The 14,453-nt window shown below is 40.2% G+C and overlaps 1 protein-coding gene across 18 annotated transcripts in view; it reads right to left on the reverse strand.

Moving 5' to 3' along the window:
• Positions 1 to 14,453, reverse strand: part of DLGAP2 (DLG associated protein 2) — a 475,732-nt gene that overhangs the window by 158,103 nt on the left and 303,176 nt on the right. For 4 of the 18 annotated variants that reach the window (XM_063330370.1, XM_063330371.1, XM_063330366.1 and 1 more), the window contains exon 4: positions 12,300 to 12,419. The exons of the other annotated variants lie outside the window; for them this stretch is intronic. The gene's annotated coding sequence lies outside the window, so the exon portion shown is untranslated. The remainder of the gene's footprint in view (positions 1 to 12,299; positions 12,420 to 14,453) is intronic. 18 annotated transcript variants of the gene reach the window in all.

Raw genomic sequence — 14,453 nt, forward strand, 5'->3', positions numbered from 1 at the left:
GTTACCCTCCTGGTGCACAGGGGAGAGAAATAGCAGAGCAGTGTATCCATTTCTCAGTCGCTGTAAAGTGTCATGGCTCAATTAACTTCACAGGCGCTACGAGAATGTATACCGGGGGAAGAACTGCCCCACGGTTTTGCACAGGCCCTAACAGGGAAAACTCTGATGGCCACACAAGAGGCAAATGCAATAGTCAGAATGAGAGAATGTCTCCGTACAAGTACAGACTGTTGCTCAGGATTATCTGTATGGGCTCTGTTTACAGATTGTGCTGGTGCCGTGGTTTTGGCCAAATTGGCCAATGGCCGGCGACAGATGCTCTCCCCCCACCTCTCACACACAGAGAGGAGGAGGAGAGATAAAGAGATTTACGAGTTTAGAAGGAACTAAACTACTTCAATGAAATATTAATAATAAAATAAAAAGGAAATAATAAAACAGATACAGTATATACAAAACCGTATTAAGCTCCCAGGACGACATCACCAGCGGGCACTGGGGAAGTCCTAGACTGGAGTCAGCGACGGGTGGGAACTGGATTCCAGAACTGGAGTCAGGAACACACAGATCAGGATCAAAGGCAGATGAACAGACAGGGTCCTCCTCGGACGTTGGCCATTGAAGAAAAAAAAGCTGGCCCTTTGATCCCTTCGCTTTTATACTGAGCATGATGCAGACGGGATGGAATACCCTGCTGGTCAATTTTAGGTCACCTGTCCTGTCCGGTCTTCCCCGCAGGTGGGACGCCTCTATGCTTTTCCGTTTCCAACCCTCCAATGGGGCAAATAGCGAAATTAGCTGACCTTTGTTATTATGGCAGTAAGTATAAGCAAGATCCTCTCTGTGTACTATTCCTTGGCACTAACTGTAAACATTGGTCTTATCACTCTGAGAACGAACTGTTTTCAGCACAATATGCTGTTAATTTCAGAGAGTTAGAAGAGGCCTAGCTAAGAAGTAAAATTACTAAAGAGAAAGTTGGTTCTGTTTTATCTCAAACCAGGACAGCTGGTTTGGGCTGGGATAGAATTAACTGTCTATTGTAAGGCTATATTTTGGATTTGTGCTGGAAACAGCGTTGATAATACCGGGATATTTTCATGATTGCTGAGCAGTGCTTACACAGAGTCAAGGCCTTTTCTGCTCCTCACACCGCCCCGCCAGCAAGTAGGCTGGGGGTGCACAAGAAGCTGGAGGGGACAAGGTGGGGACAGTTGACCCCAACTCACCAAAGGGATATTCCATACCGTAAGATGCTGTGCTCAGCAATAAAAGCTGGGGGAAGAAGAAGGAAGGGGGGGACGTCTGGAGTGATGACATTTGTCTTCCCAAGTCACCGTTATACATAATGGAGCCCTGCTGTCCTGGAGATGGCTGAACACCTGCCTGCCGATGGGAAGCAGTGAATTAATTCCTTGTTTTGCTTTGCTTACATGCGTGACTTTTGCTTTACTACTAAACTGTCTTAATCTCAACCCACAAGTTTTCTCACTTTTACTCTTTTGATTCTCCCCCATCCCACTGTGGGGGGAGTGAGCGAGGGGCTGTGTGGGGCTGAGTTGTCAGCTGGGGTTAAAACACAACACGTGTAAATAAAATGGGCCTGGGCCATCACACTGGCCTTGAGGCAGGCTGACACTACACAGCTCTTTCTGGTACCATTGAAATCACTGCACCCCCTCTTCCACTTCCACAAATAAGATGCCTGCATCAAACTGTCCTCTGGGAAAGATGGACAGCCAGCCTTAGTTCTTGAAACATGCCTGGGCACATGCACAAGGAGTGCACTGGCACTTTACTATGTGGATGGCCACATGCCAGTGAGAGGACTCAGACCCCGGACCACTTCAGTTTATTGTGGCAGATGCAGTTACAGGCACTGGATGGTATGGTTCACTGAACTGGTACATATGGGATGCAGATCAGATGTGTACAAAAGGGATGACCCGGTCCTACAATAGGAGAGGTTGGATAATTACAGCTACAAAGAGGAAAGAAAGGTTTTATCAAAGAAAAGAGTGATGAAAACCAGTTTTTATTACTACTACTCTTTCCTGCTGGTACAGTAACAAAGATTCTAGCAATGACCCACAGAATGATAGGGGTTGGAAGGGACCTCTGGAGATCATCTAGTCCAACCCCCCTGCCACAGCAAGGTCACCTAGAGCAGGTTGCACAGGAACGCGTCCAGGTGGGTTTTGAATGTCTCCAGAGAAGGAGACTCCACCACCTCTCTGGGCAGCCTGTGCCAGTGCTCTGCCACCCTCAAAGGAAAGAAGTTCCTCCTCATGTTTAGGTGGAACTTCCTATGCTCAAGTTTGTGCCCGTTACCTCTTGTCCTGTCCCCGGGCACCACTGAAAAGAGCCTGGCCCCATCCTCCTGACACTCACCCTTTAAGTATTTGTAAGTGTTGATAAGATCCCCCCTCAGTCGCCTTTTTTCCAGACTGAAGACAGCCCAAATCCCTCAGTCTTTCTTCATAAGAGAGGTATTCCAACCCCCTAATCATCTTGGTAGCTCTCTGCTGCACCCTCTCCAGCAGTTCCCTGTCCTTCTTGAACCAGGGAGCCCAGAACTGGACACAGTACTCCAGGTGCGGCCTCACCAAGGCAGAGTAGAGGGGGAGGATGACCTCTCTCCATCTGCTGGCCACACACTTCTTGATGCACCCCAGGATGCCTTTGGCCTTCTTGGCCACAAGGGCACATTGCTGGCTCATGGTCATCCTGTTGTCCACCAGGACTCCCAGGTCTCTTTCAGCTGAGCTGCTCTCCAGCAGGTCAGCCCCCAACCTGTACTGGTGCTTGGGGTTATTTCTCCCCAGGTGCAGCACCCTACACTTGCCCTTGTTGAGTTTCATAAGGTTCCTCTCCACCCAACTCTCCAGCCTGTCCAGGACTCTCTGTATGGCAGCACAGCCTCTGGTGTGTCAGCCACCCCTCCCAGTTTTGTATCACCAGCAAACTTGCTGAGGATGCACTCTGGGATTTCTTTGAGATGAAGACGATACAAGTGAACCTAGAAGACAAATTATCAAGGCAAATGGAAGCTGAAGAGCTTAAAGAAGATAAACGCTCTGTTTAATGAGGTTATTCCACATTATAAAATGACTGAAAAATAGTATCCTTTTTAAGGGGAAAATGCTTCCTAAATTTATATCTTAAATGTCTTAGTGAGTGCATCTCCATATTCATGAAGAATTGCTTTCTTCTCTTGATATTTATCTATTTAACTTGGATCACATGCTTAACATAAATACAGCGTTCCAGGGAAAATATCTTTTGCTTGGCTTGTTTCTGGTCTCTTGCAGACAGGTAATCCTCTGTTTATTGAGCAGCTACATAATTTGATAAAATAATATCATGAGGAAAATATGAGTTTCAAATTACAATTTGTGATTTTGAGACAAATATAGCATTTTTTTATTGAGTAAGTGGGTGCATCTTGCATGGTGTGGAAAGCGTGCTATGAGAATGCAGGTAGTTCTCTGCAGGGAAAAAACAAACATTTTGCTGGATTCAGTGAGAATGTTTTATAAGATATAATAGAAAAATCAGGTTTTGGTTAAAACTCATGAGGGCTTGGGCTACACTTCTGAAGTCTATTTTAATATTGATTATTTTTGGCTGCATCTGAACTTACAACAAAAAATGATATAAAGGAGATACCAAAAGGAGGCAGGTAGAGTCTTAACTGCAACATTCAGAATAAACAATATTTGCTTAGATCGATTTGCATTTTCCTGTAACTATATGTATTTAAACCATCGGCAATGGGGATATAAATCAGATTTAAAGGTTGATATCTTCCTTATTACGTTGCAATTTGAAAATTGCTCAGTTAATGATTATGAAACATATTTCTATGGAATGGTATATTATTTCAGCATTTGCTCCTGGGGATTACTGCCCAATACAGTCATTAAAACAAAGGAAAAACCTGATGGTGGATGAAGTATAAACATTGCTCTATTAGAATAAGATGTCATAAGAATTGTAGCTCAAGCGCTTACATAAAAATTTGTGAGCTACTGTTCCCATAGCAACAGGCAACATAATTTAGCTAACATAGCTGCTTTCCATTCTAGGGACTTCGTTGTCATTGCAGTTTACAAAATACAAACGTATTTCTTCTAAGACTCTGACGCTGTAAACAGACAAAACACTGGAAGCTCGTTGAGGAAGGTATAGCTTTCATTTCAGATGCAGGCTAATAAAATGCTTCTTTCTCTTCTCACCTGTGCATCATGTGATTCTCTAGCACCCTCGACCCACCATGTACTGATTTAGTTCTTACAGGGCAGGAGATCCAGCGAAAGGCACCTGAAGCTGGCCTGCCTCTATGTTAGTCTGATTCTTTCTGGAATGTGCAGAAGCAGCTTCTTTCCTGGCAGATTCCCTCTTCCTCTCCTTCCTCCCCTCAGTTACCAGAATAAGATCCACTTCAATGCAGAGAGTCAGCACAACATCCCTGGGACACCTGTTAAATCTCATATTGAGCCTACACACAGTTACTAATTTAACACACTGCTGACACGCTCCCATAGCCATAAGTCTTTTGCTTCCCCAATGGTTCTGTGAATCTTGCTATTAATCTGAATCACTTTAAACTGCATTTTTAAAACATCTGGCTCCATAGTTTTCAATATAAAAAAAAAAAAAAAAGTCTGTGAAAAAGTTTTAAAATAAGAGTAATATTCTCACTAGAGGTACTCTGAAATTTCACACTTGAGTAGCTGTGGTCTAAATGGAAAGACGGGGGGAGCGCCGTTAATTTCTATCTACTGGAAGTTTAGGATTGCCAGCCTCCATTCCTGGCCTTGCAAAATATAATGCTTCACACCATTTTCTCGACAAGGCTGGAAGAATTCCTTCTGGAGGAGAGATCTAAGTGATGTTAGCAAGTGAATCACCACCTGTCCGTGGGTAACGGATGCTTTTGAAAGCAAGCTGTATTGGCCACTGCATTTGATAGACTCTGTGATGAAGTGCTGGCTCTACCTCTGAAGTCCTCCTGCGCTGAGCCCCTGACAGAGACCCTAAGGCACTCACCTCCTCACGGATCTTCCTTCCTGGACAAATACATGGAAGGTAAAAACACTAAGCTGTTAACTTCACAGCTGAGAATTAATTATACATAATATTAGAATTATCTGACTTTGAAGTTATTTTCTCTTTTCGTTGAGTTGAACCAAAGACAGGAACTGACACAGGCAGCTGGAAAAGCAGCTGTGGTGCTGGAGTATAATTGCCTGTCCTGTGGGTAGGTAACGTGGAAATTTTACAGCAGCAATTCAGGGATAAGCGCGTCAGGTGCAATATATGCCACTCATGACCTTCACCTAGAAAACATGCAAAAAGTAACCATGGCAGCTAGCTGGTTTGGGTTTTTTTCCAACACCAATGCAACGCGTGCCTTTTTCCAGACAAAGATGCTATGACACAGAGGAATAATCCTCTACTTCTACATCCTTCCAAACAAATATACAGAACCTGCCTATTATTTCATTCATACCAACTAAATATGTATGATCTAGCACTTTGATGAAGGCTCGAGTGTTCAGCTGATATAAAAATAAAAAAGCATTATACCTACCACTGTAATTATTACAGCGGTATTTTTCTCCTGCAATTGAACAGATGAGCATTGGGTTATGCTACTTGAATAGTGCATTAGCCTTTACCGTCCTACAGGACAAATTCTGCAATATCCTCTCACAGACTTCATCACAGCAATTTCAAGTTCTTGACCTGCATGGCAGGTTGAGTGTGCCTGACAGACTAGAAAGAATAGTAAATACCCCGTTTCTGCAAAATTTGATTGAGTGTGTTAACCACCAGGACTGTAAAAAGTCATCTCCATATTAACTAACGGTGCCTAGTCTTGCATTAAAATCAAACACACATACACAAGTCACTGATCTTGATAGATAAGTCTAACACTACCACATCCAACATTTCTGGTTACAGGAATCAACCACATTTAGTCAAAGGTAGAGACAGCAACGCAAAACACTGGCTACCACCACCTCTGAGCCTTATGGTCACTTCCCAGGCTGAGATCTGAGTCTGGAAACAGTTCTAGAACTATGTCAAAAATAAAATTTAAATTCTAGCATCAAGTTTATTTTGAAAAAGTAAAGACTGTATGGTGTCTTAACTTTTGAGTAGTGTCACTTAATATCGTTAGAAGAATACTTTTATATAGCAGTATGATTTAGTCTTGTTAAAAATCTTGTAACAGCAATGAAATATCTGACTCGTGATCTATGCAATACATTAAACTTCTGGGCAGATTTTGTTGGCTTGTAGAGAGTTATCTGAACATCTATTCTCCTTGGCATAGCTTTCGTAATTCACAACTGAGACTGTTCATTTCAAGAAAGGTAAAAACCTTAAGGTCTGAAATAAATATAAATTTCAAAAACCTAATTACAAACTTTAACAATATTCTGAGGTGACATTGTTTTAGGGGAAAATAATCTTTGAGAAAGCAATATTTTAAAAAATCATTTAGAACTACAATATAGAACTATTGTTTTTAAATCTTCCTTGTTGCATACATAAACAAATAAAATTCATAAAGTGCTGCTTGATCACTTAATTGGCCCTTGAGGATCATAATGGTCATGATTCATATTGTGCCCTGGAAAACAGATATATATCATATAAAAATATGTACTAATACAAACTACTTAACTTGTAAAATGTTCTAGGTATAAACTTCAGCTGCTACAAGCTGGCCTAAACACGTAGCCAAGGAGTAGCACTGGACAGTAGGTAATCATAGTAAATAGAAACCTCATCAATGCAGTATTTCATACTGGCGTATTTTAAGCAGCTACCACCTGAAAATTTAAAAGCATTTTTGATATTTAGCTGTGAAAAAGGCTACGTTTAATCCATGTTATGAAAATGAGGAAATTGAAGGAGACAGGTTCTAAGCAAGGAGGAAAAGTTTGCAAGAAGTCAAGCTTTAACTTGTGATTGCCAGACTTCTCTCTCAACCTTAAGACAATTCTCTTTACTTCCTGACAGCGTTACAGAGAAACCAGTCAGCGTCTTTCCAAAGAAATGCAGGATCTAGTGCAAAATTAAACAAGATGTCTTTTAATAGTAACTACAATGGAAAGTTCAATAGCTGTACACAATACTTCACAGATATGTCAGAATCTATAAAAACTCCACACATTGGCAGATTAATGTCATATTTATGCCTTGAGCCAACAAGGTTGTCCTCTCTTCAGTTCAAAATCTAAATTATCCTCCTTAAGGATTTGCCTTTGGCTATAATTCCAATTTAATATCTTTCTTCATATGGGTTCTTGTGGACTATAGAATTAGTTTAAAACATCTGAATATATTTCTTTTAGGAGACTTTAACATTTCGGAGTCTTCATTTGACCTGCTTCTCTCAACATTATGAAGTGCTGGGGCTATTTAAGACGTTCTGCAGAATAATAGCTTCAAAACAATTTCCATCACCATCATGGGCTAAATGTGGAGCAAGAATAGTTGAATGACAGTTTAGAAAAATCGCTGCCTTAATAGAACGTTCAGGATAATTTGACAAACCCAATATCATAATTACTGTTGCCCCTGTAGCTCTCAAATAATTATGTTTCAGATTTTTCTAAAAAGAGATGTTTAATTAAAGAAGAATCAAGCCATGAATTCATGTATTTGCAAATCAGAGATACATCATCTAGTTCTGCAGTATCTAGTAGAGTCCAAATCCTTTTTTTTTTTTCAAAAAAAAAAAAAAAAAGTAATATTTCCTTTTAATTCTGTTTCGTGGTAATGAATAAGGTATATAATTACTCTGATTCATCCTGTACACTTAACATGAAGTACCCTAGAGCACTTAAAAACAATAATTAATAAAATATCAAGAAAAGAATGAATTAAATGCACAACTAAAAATTAAATCCTTAACTCGATATTAAACATGATCAAGAATTGTGCAGAATTCATCGAGACTTTGTATAACTCACGGTATACAAATGGCTAAGAAATGACTGGTAGTACCTGTACCTCTATACCAACAGCTGTTTATAAAGTTCTTGTTGAACAACTATAAATCATAGTGAAGAACCAAAGAAATGAGACCAAGTAATCCTAAAGAGTAGAATAAACCCATGAGGCAAACCACCAGCATCATATCTCTCTGTGAAACTCCTGTTTTCAGAGAAAGGGTATATAACTCCTTATAATTCTGAAGAAAATTTCGTATCCCTTTCATTTTTTCTTTTTTTTTTTTTTCTGCATATAGTTAAGTGGAAAATAAACAGGTGAAATTGAGGATAAATAAATAAATATTTAAAAACAGGAATGAGATTCAAACAACCGTCAACTACTCATTTTTGCCTGTTTTCCCGTCTTTGTTATTCCATGACTAAGTCTGCGCTCTGGAGCAGGGATACAACACCACGCTGCGCACGCCCCGGCTGAGCTTCCTCAGGCACATTCCATCTGCATCCTGACCCCCGGAAAGGTTTGCTCAGTGACACGCAATCCTCATTGCCCAGCCACCTGTAAGAGGCAGGCTCCAGAGCAACACAGATGGGACATTCCTGAGCTGTTTCGGACCAGGAGCCTGAGAGAGCTCGTAAAGAAAAGAATTCACAAAATAAATTTCAATCAATTGGAAATAATACTTTAGTCTCCCCTCCCCAGTGCAAATTCATATATCAGACCTCTCACTTGGGTACGTAATGCTCGGTTTTCTACCTGCAGGTTCACCTGGCAGCTTATTTTGAACAGCATGACTATGCACAGTTAAATCAAGGATTTAAAGGCAATATTTTACTCTTATATGGGGAATATTTTCCCTATATAAGGTTTACCTTATATACGGTACACACAAGCTTTCTCCTCAGTTTTCACTTGTGACAAAAAAGTCAAGGGGCAAAACCGGAACTGTAAGAAATTAATAGAGCTAAGAGAGTTATGAAGCCAGATAAGACCTACACCAGATGAAGCGTAATAGATGGAAGAAGGCTTATTTCTTCTTTGTGATTCTGTCCATTGAATTTTACAGAAGAGGAAGCACAAAGAGAGCTCAACTGCTGAGTGACTGTTTTGGTTTGTTTACTAGCTCACCATACTCCACCCCGCTATGGCTTGATGGCTTTCATTTTATGTTTTGTGTTTTTTTTGTTTTGTGGGGTTTTTTTGTTTGTTTGTTGGGTTTGTTGTTTGTTTGTGGTTTTTTTTTTTTAAATCAAGCTTGTATTGAGCGTAAGCTGAAATATCTTGGGGTTTTTTTGAACTTGGTGTAAATCAAAAATAATATCACTAAAGTTCAGTAGATAGGTTAGGGAAAAAAAAAAAATCATTTAGTCAGACTTCAGTTCACCGGGCAGGCATTTCCCTGGATAAAATCAACAGCTATAGCCAAAAGCGTCTGTGAAATAATAATTTCTCCAAATTTTTTTCTTTAAAGATCTGTCAGTTCTAATCAAATAACACCGAAGTCTGATATGCTGTTGTAAATACTCTTGGACTAAATTCCACTCAGCGTTGTTTGTTCTAAAACATCCATTCTTCATTAATATTCCACCCAACCTTAAACATGCTTTGGGCAAAGGCAGAGAAAAAGGATAAAGATAAGACTTTCTGCACTTGTGACTCAATGCTACAGTAACTGCAGATAGTATGGCTGAGCAGACACTTTCAGATCAACTTTGATTTCAGCCACAAAGCCCCAGTACCAGTGTAATGAATGAAATGTCCATTTAACTTTTAGACCTAGCAGCTCTCTGAATAGGAAAGTGCACAGTTCAGTAGGCTATTAACTAACCCGTGAAACGATGCTCATTATACAGACAAAGCGTTACTTCTTTTGGAAAATGAGCAGGTCACCAACAACTACCTTGATCAGATACACCCAGAAATTAGGACGGATATTTTGTGTTCACATCTGATTAGCATTTGAGACCCCTTTTCTCTAAACAATTCCCATAGGACTGCATGTGCCAAATTCCTACCATAGCTTGAGCTATTATACAAAGACCCAAGAATGTTCATTTCACTTAGCTCTGTCTTAGGTCTACCAACAGTGCTGAAGCCAACAGTCTTTTTCCTAGACTATTAAACGACTTTCAGAAACAAAAAAAGGAACATTTTGAAGTTGAAATCGAGCATTAAATCGCTTACAATGAAGAACTGTTAGAATAAATAACCAGCCACAGGTTTGTCTCTGAGGTATTTCATAAAACCTCAAGCCTATGTAGATCAGTTGCAACAAAACACTATTCATCATTAACACAATGAAAAACAAAGTCTGTGGATCTTACTGAAGGGTTTGGATAGTTTGAGGTGCTAGTAAGGAAAGGAGAAAACACTCCATGCTAAAGAGGAATTAAACCAAAATTCAACAGAGGGAGAAGGTGCATTTGGATTATCTACTGTAGCTTCCTAACTCAGGTGGCACCTAATTAATACATATGTGATCCAGAACAGGAATTCACAGGAACACTTCATAGCCATTGGAAAGCACACCAGACAAAGCTATTAACTACCCTCTCCATGGAAGTCCTATGTGTTACAGGTACATTCTTAATCTTCTGAGTTAATCCAAGATATTAGGTATAGCAATGCGGTTTGAGGGATGCATTTGAGTGGGGCAAAACTCGGTGCAGCAATAAGTACCTTGGTGCCTTTGCAATTCCAAGGGCATGAGTTCACATCTGAGTATGCAAAAGTAACAGAACTGAAACAACACTCTTTTTTTGACATAATAACAACTATTACTGCCTCTGTCTACAAGGGGACCTGGGATAGAGCTATCCTGCATCTCTTGGCTATTGCACAGAAAAGGAATGCAAGAGCTCTGCTGGAGTGAGCAGTCAGCTCCTAAGGACACTTTCCTGGGAATCAGGGTTCCCTCAGTTTAGCCTTTATATTCATTGTAGTTTTATACATTTATCCAAAGGCTGTAACACAAAATAGATAACTTATCCTTTAAGTAAGAACTAGAGCCCAAAACTCCATCTCTTCCTCACTACCCAGGAAAAAACGTTATAAGGAAAGCCAATAATTGCTTTGAACACGCTACTGCAACGGTCTGGACAAGCTACTGTCACCAAAACGTGTTTTAAAGCAAACAAATAGAAGACTGGGAACATCTGGGAACAAAGGACTTAGAATGGGAGATTCTGTTCTGTGAGGCAAAGACCCAAGGAAGGGTTTTTCATCATAATCTGGCCAGTTTTGTGGCACACTTATCAGTTGGAGACAAAACATAATCCTGGAACCCAAATCTCTCAAGGTTCTGCCATGAAGGCATGGGTGGGATTATGAGGGAATGTAATTATCTGAACACTGAGAAAAAAAGCCGTTGGTTAGAGGGACTGCCAGCACCACATTTTCTGTTTAGCAAGTTCCTGAAAGTTAGGAGGAAAGTTCATATCCTTACGTGCTTTGAAGTCTCTGTCCTTTTTTTCATCCCGCTCCCTAGAGACACATGCTGGCTAATCCTCCTTCCCCTTTGGAATAGTGATCGCCCAAAACTATGTGCCCGCGCAGGTATGAGCAGACTGGAAGAAGCAAGATTTCATAAGAGGCATTGCCTTCCACCTCTAATCTCATGTTAGCCACATAAAACTAGGGGAAAACCATTCATTCCTATTCTATCAGCTAAATGTTGGGATCACCACTTGGATTGCTTGACACAATCACTGCAACCTGAGTTGGCAGCTCTGAACTGCAGCTAAATGCCTAAAAGGGGGAGTGAGAAAGGAGGTGTTATGTACAAGAAATGACTTTGCTTCTATATACAGCACTTAAAAACTTTCTACATGAATATATTCTCTATAGTTCTCATCAGTTTTGAAAAAAAATGGAGAGATTTCCTAGGACAGCTGTCAGAACACCAGTCTTACAGTGTGAGCCTCAAAGAGTACAAGATACCCAGTTTACCAGAACAGAAGTTGAAAGGTGCCTTGACTACCATATATAAATTTTTAGTAGTCATAGGAGCGTTAAAATTGTCGTAGTCTAAAGACATGGAAGATGGAAGACTTGCAGATCAAGGCAATAACTTCATTAGGCCGAGTTGAACAGCCAGAAGAGGTGCGCAAGCTTCTGTGCGCGTAGGATTTTCAACAGGTCACTGCAAATCATTAGATTTTCATAGATACTGTTCAGAAAACACATCTGAAAAAGGGAGACTTTTCAGTCTTAATGACAAAGGCATAGCAAAAGGAAGACTGGCAGCTGAAATTAGACAAATTCAACCTTTCCACAACATTGCAATTTCCTAGCACTAAGGGTAATTAAATATTGGAACGGCTTACCAGGGGAGCTGGTGGACTCGCCATTGCTTGGAGCTTTAGGACGAGATTAGATATCATTGTAAAAGAGATGCTTTAATCCAGCTTCTGGAAGTTCTCAACATGCCCATAACACTTGCAGCTCTGCATTAAGACAATGACTATAATCAAATCTCATACTTTAGGGTTTCAGCTGATCAACTGCAAGGGTTATAAAAATTTTCTTTTTCCTTTCACATAAAAACCAGACAGATGCTTTGGTGTGGTTTATATTCTGATCTGTCTCTGAAGTAGCAGAGATTGCCCACATCTACAGAATACACAGCGGGAGCTGATGCAGTGGCCAGTGGTGATAGGGAAAATACTTTTTCTTAGCCTAAAATTCACCAAGCAGTCGTATCCTAAAGTGAGCTCACTTGGAATTTGGATGCAAACCACCTGTGACTTGTGGGATTAGGTCAATGCAGAACCAGGTTTGATCTGCACGCCCAGCTAAGGGCCTGGCATCAGCACCCACTCAGCATTGCACCATCACACCCACCTGGGTTTTGGAAAAGAGCTGTTTCACGCTCTGCTGCTGAGCCCTGGCCAAGGGTCAAATGAAGAACTATTGGATCCCCACACCCTTAGAGGCCTCGTTAATGAGTTTTGCTGGATTAGCTCGAAGGGAGCGCTTTTCCCAAGGTGAGATAAATAGAAATCTCAATTGAGTCTGTTTTGTGTTTGTTCAGCGTGAGATCCAAATCACCTGTTAATACACTAAGATCATCTGGACCTATCTCATCTAATTAACTAATTGTTATTGAAGAAGCAGAAGTAACACCTTGATCTCTTCTGTCTCCTGAAAATTAACATGCTTTAGCCTAACTAGAGTTACCATATTTACACACAGGTATCAAGATGGATTTAGCGTTCTGTGTTTTCCAATATAACTAGATACACAAGCATCCCTTTTGATGTTTAATTTAGCCACATCTATAACATTACAATCTACACCATTTTAGCAGAATACTGTCATGACTTAATTATTAAATGTAAGTAAAGCTGAAGACAAGACATGACATTCTGCTGCTTTTACAGTTTTTTGTGAAAAGAGTGTGTCTCCACTCTGTCAAATAAAGCATAAAACGAGAAATGGTTCCTCTAGTGATTTCTGTGAGCCGCACAGTGGCATGTCCATATTGTGAGCCTCCAAATAAAGATCTATTTAAGTCAAGACCACGTTCCCAGGTTTTTATTTTTCTCAGCTACCTATACTATTCGCCTACATCCCTTTGGCAGTGAGTTAGATTCAAAGATATTCCTGTCTGTGCTAAATAATGGGCCATTTGATGGGAGTTGTGCACAGCCACACCTGGAATGTAACGGGGGCATATAATTCACCTGTCCTGCAATTAAGCACTTTTCCCATGCAGAATAAGGATGATTTCTCTTCACCATAATTCTGAGGCATACATATTAATATAAGGCTCTGTTCTCAGTATCGGTCATTATCATTATGTTAAGATGGCCATATTCAAAAGTAAGAATGGGACACACCACGACAGCACTATCTAGTAACAGAAAATACTCATGTAGAAACAAAAGCAGACTCAATTTTTAAAAAAGAGGAAAAAAAAAGAGAAACACAAATACTGTTTGTCTCAATGTGTAACTTGGTGACACATGCATATATTTGACAGCAATCACAAAGACCATATTTACAAGATGGCACTATTAAGCAGTACATTATTCCACTCCAACCAAAGCAGACTACTCAGAATAAGAGTTTCCTCATCCCTTATCATGGGATGCAAATGGCAAAATCTTAGAGTCTTCCGACTTCTCAAACAGATATGACTCGCTCTGCTGCTGTGTTTGAGTACAAATAGCTCTGAAAGACTCTGTACCTGGATCTGCTCCACACTGCACACAAATTTCATGATGATGAAGTTCCAATCTTTTTTTGCCCATTTGTTCTACTGAGATTCTTACAGCATACCTAATGCCCACAATGCAGGAATGCTTGGAAAACCTCAAATAAACCCCCTGTTCCATGATTTTTAAATAAAATTATTTTAAACAAAAACTGAAGGAGGAATATTATATTACGCAGAGCCACATTAGAAGCCAATTACACAATAAAGACTAATATTGTTCTAATGGTAAACATCATCACAATTCTGACTAAATCTCTTT

Source organism: Chroicocephalus ridibundus, chromosome 3, assembly GCF_963924245.1.
Source record: "Chroicocephalus ridibundus chromosome 3, bChrRid1.1, whole genome shotgun sequence".
NCBI lineage: Eukaryota > Metazoa > Chordata > Aves > Charadriiformes > Laridae > Chroicocephalus > Chroicocephalus ridibundus.